The sequence below is a fragment of the Pseudophryne corroboree genome, chromosome 6, assembly GCF_028390025.1.
Source record: "Pseudophryne corroboree isolate aPseCor3 chromosome 6, aPseCor3.hap2, whole genome shotgun sequence".
Taxonomy (NCBI): domain Eukaryota; kingdom Metazoa; phylum Chordata; class Amphibia; order Anura; family Myobatrachidae; genus Pseudophryne; species Pseudophryne corroboree.
In genome coordinates this window covers 165,250,846-165,269,562 of record NC_086449.1, presented here as the reverse complement: position 1 = coordinate 165,269,562, position 18,717 = coordinate 165,250,846, and positions in this window count along the sequence as shown.

Sequence of the window (18,717 nt, the reverse complement as noted above, 5' to 3'; positions counted from 1 at the left end):
TCTCCACGGATCTGTGTGCTGTAAGTACCACGCACCGCCTCTATCTCCTGCCCTCCGGTTGACTTAAGTGTAAGGGGCATTAATTGTTGCACTACTTCTGTGGGCATTCTGTGTGGCACTAGTACTGTGGACATTATGTGTGGCACTAGTACTGTGGACATTATGTGTGGCAATAGTACTGTGGGTGCTCTGTGGGTCACTACTGCTGTGGGCATTATGTGTGGCATGTCTACTGCGGGTGCTATGTGTGGCATGACTACTGTGGGCGCTCTGTGTGGCATGACTACTGTAGGCGTTCTGTGTGGCATGACCACTGTGGATGCTCGGTGTGGCATGGCCACTGTGGGTGTTCTGTGTGGCATGACCACTGTGGGTGTTCTGTGTGGCATGACTACTGTGGGTGTTCTGTGTGGCATGACTACTGTGGGTGTTCTGTGTGGCATGACTACTGTGGGCGTTCTGTGTGGCACGACTACTGAGGGCGTCTGTGTGGCACGACTACTGTGAGCATTATGTATTAGGCACGCTATCATTGTGGGCATTTTGTGTGGCACTAGTACTGCGGGTGTTATTTGTATAAGGGACACTACTGTGGGTATTGTGTATAAGAAGCAATACTGTGTGTCATAATGTGAATTCGATACACAACTATTTGGTGCAATATGAATCGGGAGCACTACGTGTGGTATAATGTGAATACAATTGTGATACTGTGTGGCGTAATTTGAATTGGGGACACTATTATGTGGCCACACCCCTTCCATGTGAGACCACGCCCCTTTGGCGAGCACTGTACTTTTATTACATATGGGAGGGAGGGCGCAAATTTATTGTTTGCAGGAGGGCGCCGGATACCCTAGCACCGGCCCTGCACGCGTCGAACATTATCAGCACACACTGCATCACTAACACCGACATTATATAATCAGAACACACTGCATCACTAACACTGACATTACACAATCAGAACCCTGCATCACTAACACTGACATTACACAATCAGAACCCTGCATCACTAACACTGACATTACACAATCAGATCACACTGCATCACTAACACTGACATTACACAATCAGAACCCTGCATCACTAACACTGACATTACACAATCAGATAACATTGTAACACTAACACTGACATTGCACAATCAGAACACATTGCATCACTAACACTGACATTACACAATCAGATCACACTGCATCACTAACACTGACATTACACAATCAGATAACATTGTAACACTAACACTGACATTACACAATCAGAACACATTGCATCACTAACACTGACATTACACAATCAGATCACACTGCATCACTAACACTGACATTACACAATCAGAACCCTGCATCACTAACACTGACATTACACAATCAGATAACATTTTATTTATTTATTTATTAACAGTTTCTTATATAGCGCAGCATATTCCGTTGCGCTTTACAATTAGAACAACAGTAATAGAACAAAACTGGGTAAAAACAGACAGACATAGAGGTAGGAAGGCCCTGCTCGCAAGCTTACAATCTATAGGGAAATAGGCATAGATACACAAGGATAGATGCTACCTATTGCATAATGGTCCACCAGATTGCTAGGTTCTTAATGGGTTGTATGATGATACCCCACAAAGTTATCCAAGTGTCAGGAGGGTGTGAGACTAAAGAAAGACAAGATATGTGATGTTATGAATACTCTACAGAGGATGTAATTAGATAGGGAAGCACTGAAGGTTATGTGGGTGGGTCTGGAATTTGATAGGCTTGTCTGAAGAGGTGAGTTTTCAGGGACCATTTAAAGGTTTGGAGACTAGAGGCGAGTCTTACTGTGCGTGGGAGGGCATTCCACAGAGTGGGTGAAGCCCGGATAAAGTCCTGTAATTTTGAGTGTGAACAAGTAATGCATGTAACACTAACACTGACATTACACAATCAGAACACATTGCATCACTAACACTGACATTACACAATCAGATAACATTGTAACACTAACACTGACATTACACAATCAGAACACACTGCATATTGCAATCCTTTGATTAATTCAGGACACACTGCAAGCAAATTCACTGAGCATACACTGCATCACTATAATCTCATTCAGCCACACACTGCAAACAGGGCTGGTTCTAGCCCTTGTGGCGCCCCGGGCGAAAATAGGGACGTGGCTTCGTAAAAGGGCGTGGTCAGGTATGCCCCCTGTAGACTTGTGCCCCCTGTAGACTTTTGCCCCCGTTTGTGCCCCCTGTAGGCTTGTGCCCCTGTTTGTGCCCCCTGTAGACTTGTGCCCCCATTTGTGACGCTTAAAAAAATAAATAATAATAATAATAATAATTTATTAATACTCACCATCCCCGCTCCTGATTCCCGACCGCTGCTTACCTCCATCTCCGGCCGCCGGCTCCGCTCCTCTGATCTATGGGAGAGACGTTATGACGTCTCTCCCATAGCACAGCATAAATTAGATACTAGAGGTCAATTATGACCCCTAGTGTCTATGTGCCGCTCCCACAATGCTGTGCGGTGCATCGTGCACCGCACAGCTGTGACAGCACAACACCGGGGGGCACCACCAGTAGCGGATATTGCTATGGCAGCGGCGCCCTCCGGATGGTGGAGGCACCCTCTGGAAGGTGGCGCCCCAGGCAAAAATCCTGTGTACCCGTAGCAAGATCCGCTACTGACTGCAGAATACCTCAGCACACACTGCATAGACTGTAAATCAGCAGAGCTTTTCAAACACTCACTTGGCAGCTTGCACAGGATTCCTCCTTCTCGGTCTCTGTACAAACCTCAGTGACTGACATATCTTCAGGTCACAGTTCAGGGCAGGGACACACACACTCACACAGTATTTAAAAGTCCACTCACTCTGCTTATAGCATTAGAGAGCTGCCCAGTACACCAGGAGTCAGGAGCACACTATGGAAGCTTGTAATCCTTTTAGAAACATAGAAACATAGAATTTGACGGCAGAGAAGAACCACATGGCCCATCTAGTCTGCCCCCTTTTTTATCCTTTAGGTAATCTCAACCCTTTTTGAACCTTAATTCTTTGTAAGGATATTCATATGTCTATCCCAAGCTTGTTTAAATTGCTCTACAGTCTTAGCCTCTACCACCTCTGATGGGAGGCTATTCCACTTATCCACTACCCTTTTTGTGAAGTAATTTTTCCTTAAATTTCCCCTGAACCTGCCTCCCTCCAGTTTCAGTGCATGTCCTCGAGTTCTAATACTTCTTTTCCTTTGAAGAATGTTTCCCTCCTGAACTTTGTTAAAACCATTGGTATATTTGAAAGTTTCTATCATGTCCCCCCTTTCCCTTCTCTCCTCCTGCTGGTGCCAGGGGACAAACGCTTTCCAGTGTGAAGTAGAGACAAAACGCAGACTGTGTCTTTCTTCCTCTACTTTCGGACCTGGTTGAAGCTGCTCCTTGCAGACGCCTAGGTTGCCTAGTGCTAAATCTGCCTCTGCCTAAATCTAACTCTCTCTGCACATGTTACATCTGCCCCACCTGCAGTGCAATGGGTGTGGTTCATAAGGTCGACAGTGTCTAGGTCAACCATGTTTGGGTCGACCACTATTGGTCAACAGTAATTAGGTTGACAGGGATGCTAGGTCAACAGGGTCTTTAGGTTGACATGTTCTAGGTCGACAGGTCAAAATGTCAACATGAGTTTTTAATGTTTTTTTGGTGTCATTTTCTCTGTACAGTGTCCTGGAACCCCAATTAGTGCACCGTGTCCCCTCGCATGGCTTGCGTGCAAGCTTCGGGCAAGGTGCCTCGCTCCGCTGCACTCGGCACAGGTTACTATTCCCAATTGTAGCCCGTGTGGATCGTTTAAGTATGAAAAAGTTCAAAAAAGAAGACATTTTTTGAAAAACGCATGTCGACCTTTTTGACCTGTCGACCTAGAACATGGCGACCTAGAGACCCTGTCGACTCAGTTGCTGTCGACCAATAGTGGTCGACCTAAACATTGTCAACCTAATTACTGTCGACCTAGAGACATGATCCCAGTGCAACATCATTTTGCCCTTTAGTGTGCTTCTTTGGTTTGATAACAAACCTGAATAACCCCCAATGTTATTAAGAACACAGATATGGAGGTCAGCATTCTCCCCAGAAAGGATGGCATGCATACAGTACTTGTTTACAGTTATTGCAGGATTAACCGCCTGTCATACCACTACCGCTGCCTGTCATGTCATTTCCAGCAACTATTACAACCAATTTGATAGACATTGATCTACTGTGTCTCTCCTTAATCCTGTTGTCTGCCTCTCCTATGTATTTGGCACACTGTATTTACTGTCCACATGTTTTGAATTGAATTACATTACCAATTTTACAGTAGAATAAAGAGCTACGCATAAACTGTATTAACCTTTCTACTGGAGTCTCCTTGAACTATTGGACTTTTATTGATTTAACCATTACCATTCATTCTGGTATGTCCATGACCGTAATAAGCACTACTTTTTCATGACTCTGCCGTAACAGCCTATCCAGTTTGATAGGACATCTGCTAAATTGCCGGATTCCAGAGATGTACCCAGCCCTAATCTGCATAAAATTCTGCACCCGTTAAAGCGCATCTGTAATAATATGTGAGAAAAAGATGGTGTAAAACCTTTTTGGATAGTAAGACTCATTCACACTCGTCCTGGTTTAATATTCTTTTCATGCGGTTAACATTTGAATTCTGAATTGCAGACAGAAGCTACAGTACTATGCTTGCTGCTGACTCTGCTATGTTCCGACAGATTATTACTGCATCTAAGCTATTAGAATGTACCTTGTTCTCTTTTTAATGGTCTTCCCTGCAAAGATGTCATTGTAACCTAATCCAGAAAGATAACAGAATTTAGTATAGGTTTATTTAAATTACAGAGCTCTTTCCTTAAAAAAGAAAAGAAAAAATGTAAATATTATTTAAAGCTAGGTCTATCAGATCATACAATACCTAACACAGCAAGTTATCTGAAATGTTTAAAGCTGCAGTGGATTCAGTAATGGGTGCAGGGTGGACAGGTCTGACCACTTGTCTCCATGGCCAACATCAGGTGGGTACGGATGTACTGGAGCCACGGTGGGGGGGTTCTGCAGTGTCCACATGATCCTGACTGCGAGCTCCTTCCTACAGGCAGATGAGGGCTCTCTGACAAAGGTGGATGATTGTCAGGAGACCACCTATTACCTAATGTTAGCTGATCCAATTCCTCAAGCCCAAAACTCTCCTCCTAGTCCCCCTGCTTCCATTGGCTTCAGCATGTACAGGAGATATGTGTACCTTTCCCCTGTAATTAAAACACACACACACAACATACCAGACTTGGGACTTAGGCCCTCATTCCGAGTTGTTCACTCGCTAGCTGCTTTTAGCAGCCCTGCAAACGCTAAGCCGCCCACCCTCTGGGAGTGTATCTTAGCTTAGCAGAAGTGCGAACGAAAGGATCGCAGCGCTGCTAAAAAAAAAATTGTGCAGTTTCAGAGTAGCTGCAGACCTACTCCTAGCTAGCGATCACTGCAGACTATTTAGTTCCTGTTTTGACGTCACAAACACACCCTGCGTTCGGCCAGCCACTCCCCCGTTTCCCCAGCCCCTCCTGCGTTTTTATCTGGCACGCCTGCGTTTTTACACACACTCCCCGAAAACGTTCAGTTACCACCCAGAAACACCCACTTCCTGTCAATCACTCAACGATCAGCAGTGCGACTGAAAAACGTTGCTAGAGCTTGCGTAAAACTACATCGGCTTTGTGAAAGTACGTCGCGAGTGCGCAGTGCGCACCATACGTATGCGCAGAAATGCCGATTTTCAGCCTGATCGCTGCGCTGCGAACAGCAGCTAGCGATCAACTCGGAATGACCCCCTTAAACTCTCAATCTCAAACACCAGAGTCTGACATCTAACATATGGAGCTACAGTATTTGCTCCTGCACATGAAGCCTAGTAATTCTAGTATATGAAGCTAGGTGTAATTGTCAGTTTAAACTAATGCAGCCAAGTAGATCTATGTACTATTGATGTATTTTTTAAATGTCCCATCCATTCTCGGACCTCCTAGTGTGCTTGCTCTGGGTGTCGGAGCTCCATGCTACACCTCTGCATCCACTAGTTTGGAGGCCATGTGGAGGAAGAGGAAGGCTCTGCCTGTTCCACCTGTATTGGGCACCACATTTTCTAATGGCATCCTGCTTGTCCAGGGGCCCATGTACATAGCACAAAGCATGGTGCCAAAGTCTTTTGTTATCTTATGCAAGACATCTGTGCCATATTTTTGTGGGGGATGGCAAATAATTTGTACACCGGACCCCTCATTTATTAAGACACTTCTGACAAAGTGTTGTGCTGGAGGAAGTGCCCCATTGTGATCCTCATGTAACCAACATGCTTATTATACAGGAGAAGGAGGTGGGGAGTATAAAGAAATGTGCTATGTAACCATTCTGCATTCTGCTGGAGGAGGGGAGTTTGTTTACCGAGTTATACACTGCTTTTATTTGAATACATTTTTACCCAATTTATGAAATGGCCCGTAGCCAAATTTATCTACAGTACATGTGTGAGAGGTGCGACTGCGGTGCGTGTGGTGCCTGCTGCCGTGCAGGTGTAGACTCGGTACTCACCAGGCGCCGCTCTCTCACCTTCAGGTACCGGAACCCTCAACGGACCTGGAAATCTTCAATCGGATCCGGACACGGCGATTCCCTCTCGGAGCTGACCGGCGACCGAGCTGAGGAGAGAATTGTTTACCTTAAAGGGGGTATCGACCCTTCTTCCACTGGAAGAGGGGATACCCCCAGGGGTGACCGCGACCTTCACCGGTTGGGTGAAAGGTCATCACCGGCACAAAGCCTCAGCCACCCAGATTTCACACACTCGCGCTCTCGCACGTAGTGTGATGAAAAGGATTCTCACGTCCGTGAGCAATCCGACTCCGGCGCTCGGGGACAGACAAGGGACAAACGCACACAGATGTTACTCACCGTCAGTTTCGCACTGCGAACGTCTTCTTCTCTTACAGGTCCCTGTAAGGAGGTAAACAAACAAGCAAACAGCCGTGCAGGGCCTAACTCTAACCTAGTGTCACACCCTATACTAACTACAACGGCAGAGCCCTCGAACTAGCTCTGTGGGTGTGGTGCAACAAAACTAAACACACTTAACGAGCTCACACTTTGCCCCGCACGGTAACATACATCACGATACACAATGCAAGCGACGGTACGGTCCCTTTAGTTACCCGACTCAGAACACCCAGTAGGGGGAGGGGGGGGCCGCACAGCTCACCCACCTACCGTACTCTCTTCTTAGGGGCTCAGGCCGAGCGGGCCTGCCTACCTAACACCTCAGGGTGGCCTGGGCCTAGCGCCCAGTGCCACCTTTATTCACCTCGGGGGCACTTACCCACTGGGCCTAGCGCCCGCCTAACTCGTCACCCGTTGGGTAACCTGGGCCTAGCGCCCAGGGTCACCTTATGTTACCCTATTTGGCCAGAATACACTAGGGCCTAATGCCCTCTAATGCCCCACAGGCCTATTGCCTGATATGCCCCTCGGGCCTAATGCCCGCCTAACCGTCCCACAGGCCGGTGGCCTGACTATCCTTATGGGCCTAGTGCCCAACCTGTGCCCCCAGGCCTAGTGCCTGACTATCTGGGCCACGGGCCTGGAGGGCCTGACTAAATGCCCCACGGGCCAGGAGGCCCGACAAAATGCCCACGGGCCGGGAGGGCCCGACTACATGCCCACAGGCCCGGGAGGGCCCGACTACATGCCCACAGGCCGGGAGGGCCTGACTGTGCCCACGGGCCTAATGCCCGAACACCCGGTGGTCTAGGGAGGAGCGGGTACAGGGGCACCTGAAAAGGGCCTACCTGACCCGCTGGGAGAGGCACCAGGGGGGAGCTTCGCCAGCCCTTTGCTTCCCACCCCTGGTGACCCCGCCGGCGCTCTTCTTTAATCTTCGGCCGCTGGCCCGTCCTGGCCAGCGGCGCCGCCGTCGCCTCGCCGTGTCCAGCCGCCGCTGGACATCTTCCTGCCGCCGGACGTCTTCAGGCCTCTTCCGCGGCCACCCGAGCTCCGACCACGACGTCTTCTTCCTCTCGCCGCCGGGATCTTCTGCGCTCCGGCGCGCCGACGAACTTCTCCGCTGCTCCCGCCCGTCTTCTTCTTTCTTCTTCGCGCTCTTCCGCTGTGCGCGGTGTCCTCGGCTCCCGCCCGGCGTCTGACGTCAGACGCCGGGGGCGGGGCCAATGACGCGGCGAGCGCCGATTGGCTCGCCGCGTCCCTCTCTGATTGGCTGCCGCGATTGGCTCCCGGAGGGCGCCAACATTCGAATGCCTCTGGTCCGGTGCAGGGAAAAGGGTAATCCCTGCACCGGACACCCGCCGCCACGCACCCAGCGCTGGGGACAGACAAGCTGCCCCAGCGCTGTCCCCAGCTAGGGACAGCACCACAGATGTGCCCACAGGGCACATCTCTACACATGCACTTCAATTGCACCGGCTTTGATATCCACTCTATCACACTGTACCGGTTAAACACCTGAGTATTTTGGGGACCCACGGGCACCTATGCAGTTCCTTCTGCATCACTGACAGCGTTGGGAAGTGTGAGTAGCACAAATGTGTCATGGCCAAAAAAATATGCAATTACTGTTCACTTAAAAAAAAAAAAAACCAATACACAGTGCATACTCATCAGTGGCCCCTGAATTTTAACATCTGAGGCAATGTGTTTCATTGCCAAAATTCTCCCAACTACTATGTCAGAGAGATACAATTGTATTTCTCTAACGTCCTAGTGGATGCTGGGGACTCCGTAAGGACCATGGGGAATAGCCGGGCTCCGCAGGAGACTGGGCACTCTAAAGAAAGATTTAGTACTACCTGGTGTGCACTGGCTCCTCCCTCTATGCCCCTCCTCCAGACCTCAGTTAGAATCTGTGCCCGGCCAGAGCTGGGTGCTTTTAGTGGGCTCTCCTGAGCTTGCTAAGAAGAAAGTATTTTAGTTTAGGTTTTTTTATTTTTTTTAGAGAGCTTCTGCTGGCAACAGACTCTCTGCTACGTGGGACTGAGGGGAGAGAAGCAAACCTACTAACTGCGGCTAGGTTGCGCTTCTTAGGCTACTGGACACCATTAGCTCCAGAGGGTTCGAACACAGGTACCTAACCTTGATCGTCCGTTCCCAGAGCCGCGCCGCCGTCCCCCTCGCAGAGCCAGAAGTACAGAAGCAGCAGAAGCATGAAGACATCGAAATCGGCATCAGAAGACTCCTGTCTTCACTTAAGGTAGCGCACAGCACTGAAGCTGTGCGCCATTGCTCCCGCAGCACACCCGCACACTCCGGTCACTGTAGGGTGCAGGGCGCAGGGGGGGGGGGCGCCCTGGGCAGCAATTAAGGTACCTTTTGGCAAAATAACACATATATCCAGTCAGGCACTGGATATATGTTCGAGCCCCAGCCATTTTTTACACATAGAAGCGGGACAGAAGCCCGCCGCTGAGGGGGCGGGGCCTTCTTCCTCAGCACACCAGCGCCATTTTCTCTTCACAGCTCCGCTGGAAAGACGCTCCCCAGGCTCTCCCCTGCAGTATCCAGGTGCAAAAAGGGTAAAAAGAGAGGGGGGGCACATAAATTTAGGCACAAAACGATCACAAACAGCAGCTACTGGGTAATCACTAAGGTACAGTGTAATCCCTGGGTTATATAGCGCTGGGGTGTGTGCTGGCATACTCTCTCTCTGTCTCCCCAAAAGCCTTTGTGGTAGAGATGAGCGCCTGAAATTTTTCGGGTTTTGTGTTTTAGTTTTGGGTTCGGTTCCGCGGCCGTGTTTTGGGTTCGACCGCGTTTTGGCAAAACCTCACCGAATTTTTTTTGTCGGATTCGGGTGTGTTTTGGATTCGGGTGTTTTTTTCAAAAAATCATAGAATTTGGGGGTCATTTTGATCCCATATTATTATTAACCTCAAAAACCATAATTTCCACTCATTTTCAGTCTATTCTGAATACCTCACACCTCACAATATTATTTTTAGTCCTAAAATTTGCACCGAGGTCGTTGGATGACTAAGCTAAGCGACCCTAGTGGCCGACACAAACACCTGGCCCATCTAGGAGTGGCACTGCAGTGTCACGCAGGATGTCCCTTCCAAAAAACCCTCCCCAAACAGCACATGACGCAAAGAAAAAAAGAGGCGCAATGAGGTAGCTGTGTGAGTAAGATTAGCGACCCTAGTGGCCGACACAAACACCGGGCCCATTTAGGAGTGGCACTGCAGTGTCACGCAGGATGTCCCTTCCAAAAAACCCTCCCCAAACAGCACATGACGCAAAGAAAAAAAGAGGCGCAATGAGGTAGCTGTGTGAGTAAGATTAGCGACCCTAGTGGCCGACACAAACACCGGGCCCATTTAGGAGTGGCACTGCAGTGTCACGCAGGATGTCCCTTCCAAAAAACCCTCCCCAAACAGCACATGACGCAAAGAAAAAAAGAGGCGCAATGAGGTAGCTGTGTGAGTAAGATTAGCGACCCTAGTGGCCGACACAAACACCGGGCCCATCTAGGAGTGGCACTGCAGTGTCACGCAGGATGGCCCTTCCAAAAAACCCTCCCCAAACAGCACATGACGCAAAGAAAAAAAGAGGCGCAATGAGGTAGCTGACTGTGTGAGTAAGATAAGCGACCCTAGTGGCCGACACAAACACCAGGCCCATTTAGGAGTGGCACTGCAGTGTCACGCAGGATGTCCCTTCCAAAAAACCCTCCCCAAACAGCACATGACGCAAAGAAAAAAAGAGGCGCAATGAGGTAGCTGTGTGAGTAAGATTAGCGACCCTAGTGGCCGACACAAACACCGGGCCCATTTAGGAGTGGCACTGCAGTGTCACGCAGGATGTCCCTTCCAAAAAACCCTCCCCAAACAGCACATGACGCAAAGAAAAAAAGAGGCGCAATGAGGTAGCTGTGTGAGTAAGATTAGCTACCCTAGTGGCCGACACAAACACCGGGCCCATCTAGGAGTGGCACTGCAGTGTCACGCAGGATGGCCCTTCCAAAAAACACTCCCCAAACAGCACATGACGCAAAGAAAAAAAGAGGCGCAATGAGGTAGCTGACTGTGTGAGTAAGATAAGCGACCCTAGTGGCCGACACAAACACCGGGCCCATTTAGGAGTGGCACTGCAGTGTCACGCAGGATGTCCCTTCCAAAAAACCCTCCCCAAACAGCACATGACGCAAAGAAAAATAAAAGAAAAAAGAGGTGCAAGATGGAATTGTCCTTGGGCCCTCCCACCCACCCTTATGTTGTATAAACAAAACAGGACATGCACACTTTAACCAACCCATCATTTCAGTGACAGGGTCTGCCACACGACTGTGACTGATATGACGGGTTGGTTTGGACCCCCCCCAAAAAAGAAGCAATTAATCTCTCCTTGCACAAACTGGCTCTACAGAGGCAAGATGTCCACCTCATCATCATCCTCCGATATATCACCGTGTACATCCCCCTCCTCACAGATTATCAATTCGTCCCCACTGGAATCCACCATCTCAGCTCCCTGTGTACTTTGTGGAGGCAATTGCTGCTGGTCAATGTCTCCGCGGAGGAATTGATTATAATTCATTTTAATGAACATCATCTTCTCCACATTTTCTGGATGTAACCTCGTACGCCGATTGCTGACAAGGTGAGCGGCGGCACTAAACACTCTTTCGGAGTACACACTTGTGGGAGGGCAACTTAGGTAGAATAAAGCCAGTTTGTGCAAGGGCCTCCAAATTGCCTCTTTTTCCTGCCAGTATAAGTACGGACTGTGTGACGTGCCTACTTGGATGCGGTCACTCATATAATCCTCCACCATTCTTTCAATGTTGAGAGAATCATATGCAGTGACAGTAGACGACATGTCCGTAATCGTTGTCAGGTCCTTCAGTCCGGACCAGATGTCAGCATCAGCAGTCGCTCCAGACTGCCCTGCATCACCGCCAGCGGGTGGGCTCGGAATTCTGAGCCTTTTCCTCGCACCCCCAGTTGCGGGAGAATGTGAAGGAGGAGATGTTGACAGGTCGCGTTCCGCTTGACTTGACAATTTTCTCACCAGCAGGTCTTTCAACCCCAGCAGACTTGTGTCTGCCGGAAAGAGAGATCCAAGGTAGGTTTTAAATCTAGGATCGAGCACGGTGGCCAAAATGTAGTGCTCTGATTTCAACAGATTGACCACCCGTGAATCCTTGTTAAGCGAATTAAGGGCTCCATCCACAAGTCCCACATGCCTAGCGGAATCGCTCCGTGTTAGCTCCTCCTTCAATGTCTCCAGCTTCTTCTGCAAAAGCCTGATGAGGGGAATGACCTGACTCAGGCTGGCAGTGTCTGAACTGACTTCACGTGTGGCAAGTTCAAAGGGCATCAGAACCTTGCACAACGTTGAAATCATTCTCCACTGCACTTGAGACAGGTGCATTCCACCTCCTATATCGTGCTCAATTGTATAGGCTTGAATGGCCTTTTGCTGCTCCTCCAACCTCTGAAGCATATAGAGGGTTGAATTCCACCTCGTTACCACTTCTTGCTTCAGATGATGGCAGGGCAGGTTCAGTAGTTTTTGGTGGTGCTCCAGTCTTCTGTACGTGGTGCCTGTACGCCGAAAGTGTCCCGCAATTCTTCTGGCCACCGACAGCATCTCTTGCACGCCCCTGTCGTTTTTTAAAAAATTCTGCACCACCAAATTCAAGGTATGTGCAAAACATGGGACGTGCTGGAATTTGCCCATATTTAATGCACACACAATATTGCTGGCGTTGTCCGATGCCACAAATCCACAGGAGAGTCCAATTGGGGTAAGCCATTCTGCGATGATCTTCCTCAGTTGCCGTAAGAGGTTTTCAGCTGTGTGCGTATTCTGGAAAGCGGTGATACAAAGCGTAGCCTGCCTAGGAAAGAGTTGGCGTTTGCGAGATGCTGCTACTGGTGCCGCCGCTGCTGTTCTTGCGGCGGGAGTCCATACATCTACCCAGTGGGCTGTCACAGTCATATAGTCCTGACCCTGCCCTGCTCCACTTGTCCACATGTCCGTGGTTAAGTGGACATTGGGTACAACTGCATTTTTTAGGACACTGGTGAGTCTTTTTCTGACGTCCGTGTACATTCTCGGTATCGCCTGCCTACAGAAGTGGAACCTAGATGGTATTTGGTAACGGGGGCACACTGCCTCAATAAATTGTCTAGTTCCCTGTGAACTAACGGCGGATACCGGACGCACGTCTAACACCAACATAGTTGTCAAGGACTCAGTTATCCGCTTTGCAACAGGATGACTGCTGTGATATTTAATCTTCCTCGCAAAGGACTGTTGGACAGTCAATTGCTTACTGGAAGTAGTACAAGTGGGCTTACGACTTCCCCTCTGGGATGACCATCGACTCCCAGCAGCAACAACAGCAGCGCCAGCAGCAGTAGGCGTTACACGCAAGGATGCATCGGAGGAATCCCAGGCAGGAGAGGACTCGTCAGAATTGCCAGTGACATGGCCTGCAGGACTATTGGCATTCCTGGGGAAGGAGGAAATTGACACTGAGGGAGTTGGTGGGGTGGTTTGCGTGAGCTTGGTTACAAGAGGAAGGGATTTACTGGTCAGTGGACTGCTTCCGCTGTCGGCCCAAGTTTTTGAACTTGTCACTGACTTATTATGAATGCGCTGCAGGTGACGTATAAGGGAGGATGTTCCGAGGTGGTTAACGTCCTTACCCCTACTTATTACAGCTTGACAAAGGGAACACACGGCTTGACACCTGTTGTCCGCATTTCTGGTGAAATACTTCCACACCGAAGAGCTGATTTTTTTGGTATTTTCACCAGGCATGTCAACGGCCCTATTCCTCCCACGGACAACAGGTGTCTCCCCGGGTGCCTGACTTAAACAAACCACCTCACCATCAGAATCCTCCTGGTCAATTTCCTCCCCAGCGCCAGCAACACCCATATCCTCCTCATCCTGGTGTACTTCAACACTGACATCTTCAATCTGACTATCAGGAACTGGACTGCGGGTGCTCCTTCCAGCACTTGCAGGGGGCGTGCAAATGGTGGAAGGCGCATGCTCTTCACGTCCAGTGTTGGGAAGGTCAGGCATCGCAACCGACACAATTGGACTCTCCTTGTGGATTTGGGATTTCGAAGAACGTACAGTTCTTTGCGGTGCTACTGCTTTTGCCAGCTTGAGTCTTTTCATTTTTCTAGCGAGAGGCTGAGTGCCTCCATCCTCATGTGAAGCTGAACCACTAGCCATGAACATAGGCCAGGGCCTCAGCCGTTCCTTGCCACTCCGTGTGGTAAATGGCATATTGGCAAGTTTACGCTTCTCCTCCGACAATTTTATTTTAGGTTTTGGAGTCCTTTTTTTACTGATATTTGGTGTTTTGGATTTGACATGCTCTGTACTATGACATTGGGCATCGGCCTTGGCAGACGACGTTGCTGGCATTTCATCGTCTCGGCCATGACTAGTGGCAGCAGCTTCAGCACGAGGTGGAAGTGGATCTTGATCTTTCCCTAATTTTGGAACCTCAACATTTTTGTTCTCCATATTTTAATAGGCACAACTAAAAGGCACCTCAGGAAAACAATGGAGATGGATGGATACTAGTATACAATTATGGATGGACTGCTGAGCCGACACAGAGGTAGCTACAGCCGTGGACTACCGTACTGTACTGTGTCTGCTGCTAATATAGACTGGTTGATAAAGAGATGTAGTAGTAGTAGTAGTATGTATGTATAAAGAAGAAAGAAAAAAAAACCACGGGTAGGTGGCCGACACAGAGGTAGCTACAGCCGTGGACTACCGTACTGTACTGTGTCTGCTGCTAATATAGACTGGTTGATAAAGAGATGTAGTAGTAGTAGTATGTATGTATAAAGAAGAAAGAAAAAAAAACCACGGGTAGGTGGTATACAATTATGGACGGACTGCCCAGTGCCGACACAGAGGTAGCTACAGCCGTGGACTACCGTACTGTACTGTGTCTGCTGCTAATATAGACTGGTTGATAAAGAGATGTAGTAGTAGTAGTAGTATGTATGTATAAAGAAGAAAGAAAAAAAAACCACGGGTAGGTGGTATACAATTATGGACGGACTGCCCAGTGCCGACACAGAGGTAGCTACAGCCGTGGACTACCGTACTGTACTGTGTCTGCTGCTAATATAGACTGGTTGATAAAGAGATGTAGTAGTAGTAGTATGTATGTATAAAGAAGAAAGAAAAAAAAACCACGGGTAGGTGGTATACAATTATGGACGGACTGCCCAGTGCCGACACAGAGGTAGCTACAGCCGTGGACTACCGTACTGTACTGTGTCTGCTGCTAATATAGACTGGTTGATAAAGAGATGTAGTAGTAGTAGTATGTATGTATAAAGAAGAAAGAAAAAAAAACCACGGGTAGGTGGTATACAATTATGGACGGACTGCCCAGTGCCGACACAGAGGTAGCTACAGCCGTGGACTACCGTACTGTACTGTGTCTGCTGCTAATATAGACTGGTTGATAAAGAGATGTAGTAGTAGTATGTATGTATGTATAAAGAAGAAAGAAAAAAAAACCACGGGTAGGTGGTATACAATTATGGACGGACTGCCCAGTGCCGACACAGAGGTAGCTACAGCCGTGGACTACCGTACTGTACTGTGTCTGCTGCTAATATAGACTGGTTGATAAAGAGATGTAGTAGTAGTAGTATGTATGTATAAAGAAGAAAGAAAAAAAAACCACGGGTAGGTGGTATACAATTATGGACAGACTGCCCAGTGCCGACACAGAGGTAGCTACAGCCGTGGACTACCGTACTGTACTGTGTCTGCTGCTAATATAGACTGGTTGATAAAGAGATGTAGTAGTAGTATGTATGTATAAAGAAGAAAGAAAAAAAAACCACGGGTAGGTGGTATACAATTATGGACGGACTGCCGAGTGCCGACACAGAGGTAGCTACAGCCGTGAACTACCGTACTGTGTCTGCTGCGACTGGATGATAAATAATGATATAAAAAATATATATATATCACTACTGCAGCCGGACAGGTATATATTATATAATGACGGACCTGCTGGACACTGTCTGTCAGCAGAATGAGTTTTTTATAGAATAAAAAAAAAAACACCACACAAGTGAAGTCACACGACGAGTGTTTAACTTTTTCAGGCAATCGCAATATAGTATACTATACTACTAACTATACTGGTGGTCAGTGTGGTCAGGTCACTGGTCAGTCACACTGGCAGTGGCACTCCTGCAGCAAAAGTGTGCACTGTTTAATTTTAATAATAATATGTACTCCTGGCTCCTGCTATAACCTATAACTGGCACTGCAGTGCTCCCCAGTCTCCCCCACAATTATAAGATGTGTGAGCTGAGCACAGTCAGATACGAGTGTTTAACTTTTTCAGGCAATCACAATATAGTATACTATACTACTAACTATACTGGTGGTCAGTGTGGTCAGGTCACTGGTCAGTCACACTGGCAGTGGCACTCCTGCAGCAAAAGTGTGCACTGTTTAATTTTAATAATAATATGTACTCCTGGCTCCTGCTATAACCTATAACTGGCACTGCAGTGCTCCCCAGTCTCCCCCACAATTATAAGATGTGTGAGCTGAGCACAGTCAGATATATACATAGATGATGCAGTACACTGGGCTGAGCAGTGCACACAGATATGGTATGTGACTGAGTCACTGTGTATCGTTTTTTTCAGGCAGAGAACGGATATATTAAATAAAACTGCACTGTCTGGTGGTCACTGTGGTCAGTCACTAGTAAACTCTGCACTCTCTACACAGTTCTACAGTACTCCTAATCTCCAGTAAATCAGGTCAATCTCTCTGTCTCTCTCTTCTAATCTAAATGGAGAGGACGCCAGCCACGTCCTCTCCCTATCAATCTCAATGCACGTGTGAAAATGGCGGTGACGCGCGGCTCCTTATATAGAATCCGAGTCTCGCGATAGAATCCGAGCCTCGCGAGAATCCGACAGCGTCATGATGACGTTCGGGCGCGCTCGGGTTAACCGAGCAAGGCGGGAAGATCCGAGTCGCTCGGACCCGTGAAAAAAAACATGAAGTTCGTGCGGGTTCGGATTCAGAGAAACCGAACCCGCTCATCTCTACTTTGTGGGGTCCTGTCCTCAGTCAGAGCATTCCCTGTGTGTGTGCGGTGTGTCGGTATGTCAGTGTCGACATGTTTGATGAGGAAGGATATGTGGAGGCAGAACAAGTGCAGGTGAATGAGGTGTCGCCGCCGACGGTGCCGACACCTGATTGGATGGATATGTGGAAGGTGTTACATGATAATGTAAGCTCCTTGCATAACAGGTTGGATAAAGCTGTAGCCTTGGGACAGTCAGGGTCTCAAACCATGCCTGATCCTACAATGCAGAGGCCGTCAGGGTCTCACAAGCGCCCACTATCCCAGATGGTTGACACAGATGCCGACACGGAGTCTGACTCCAGTGTCGATGACGATGATGCAAAGTTGCAGCCTAAAATTACTAAAGCCATCCGCTACATGATTATAGCAATGAAGGATATATTGCACATATCAGAGGAAAACCCTGTCCCTGACAAGAGGGTTTATATGTATGGGGAGAAAAAGCAAGAAGTGACTTTTCCCCCTTCACATGAATTAAATGAATTATGTGTAAAAGCGTGGGATTCCCCTGATAGGAAAGTAGTAATTTCCAAGAGATTACTGATGGCGTATCCTTTCCCGCCAACGGACAGGTTACGCTGGGAATCCTCCCCGAGGGTAGACAAGGCGTTGACACGCTTATCTAAGAGGGTGGCCCTGCCGTCTCAGGATACGGCCGCCCTAAAGGATCCTGCGGATAGAAAGCAGGAAGCTATCCTGAAGTCTGTTTATACACATTCTGGTACTCTACTGAGGCCAGCAATTGCTTCGGCCTGGATGTGTAGTGCTGTAGCAGCTTGGACTGATAATCTCTCGGAGGAGATAGATACCCTGGACAGGGACACTGTTCTACTGACCCTGGGACATATCAAGGACGCTGTCCTATATATGCGCGATGCCCAGAGGGACATTTGCCTGCTGGGCTCTAGAATAAACGCAATGTTCATTTCTGCCAGAAGGGTCTTATGGACTCGCCAAAGACAGGGGATGCCGACTCTAAAAAACACATGGAGGTTTTGCCTTATAAGGGTGAGGAATTATTTGGGGACGGTCTCTCGGACCTAGTTTCCACTGCTACGGCAGGGAAGTCGAATTTCTTGCCATATGTTCCCTCACAGCCGAAGAAAGCACCCTATTACCAAATGCAGTCCTTTCGTTCTCAAAAGAGCAAGAAAGTCAGAGGGGCATCTTTTCTTGCCAGAGGCAGGGGTAAAGGAAAAAAACTGCACCATGCAGCTAGTTCCCAGGAACGAAAGTCCTCCCCGGCTTCCACTAAATCCACCGCATGACGCTGGGGCTCCACAGGCGGAGCCAGGAGCGGTGGGGGCGCGTCTCCGAAATTTCAGCCACCAGTGGGTTCGCTCACAGGTGGATCCTTGGGCTATACAAATTGTGTCTCAGGGATACAAGCTGGAGTTCGAAGTGACTCCCCCTCACCGTTACCTAAAATCGGCCTTGCCAGCTTCCCCCATGGAAAGGGAGGTAGTGCTGGCGGCAATTCACAAGCTATAC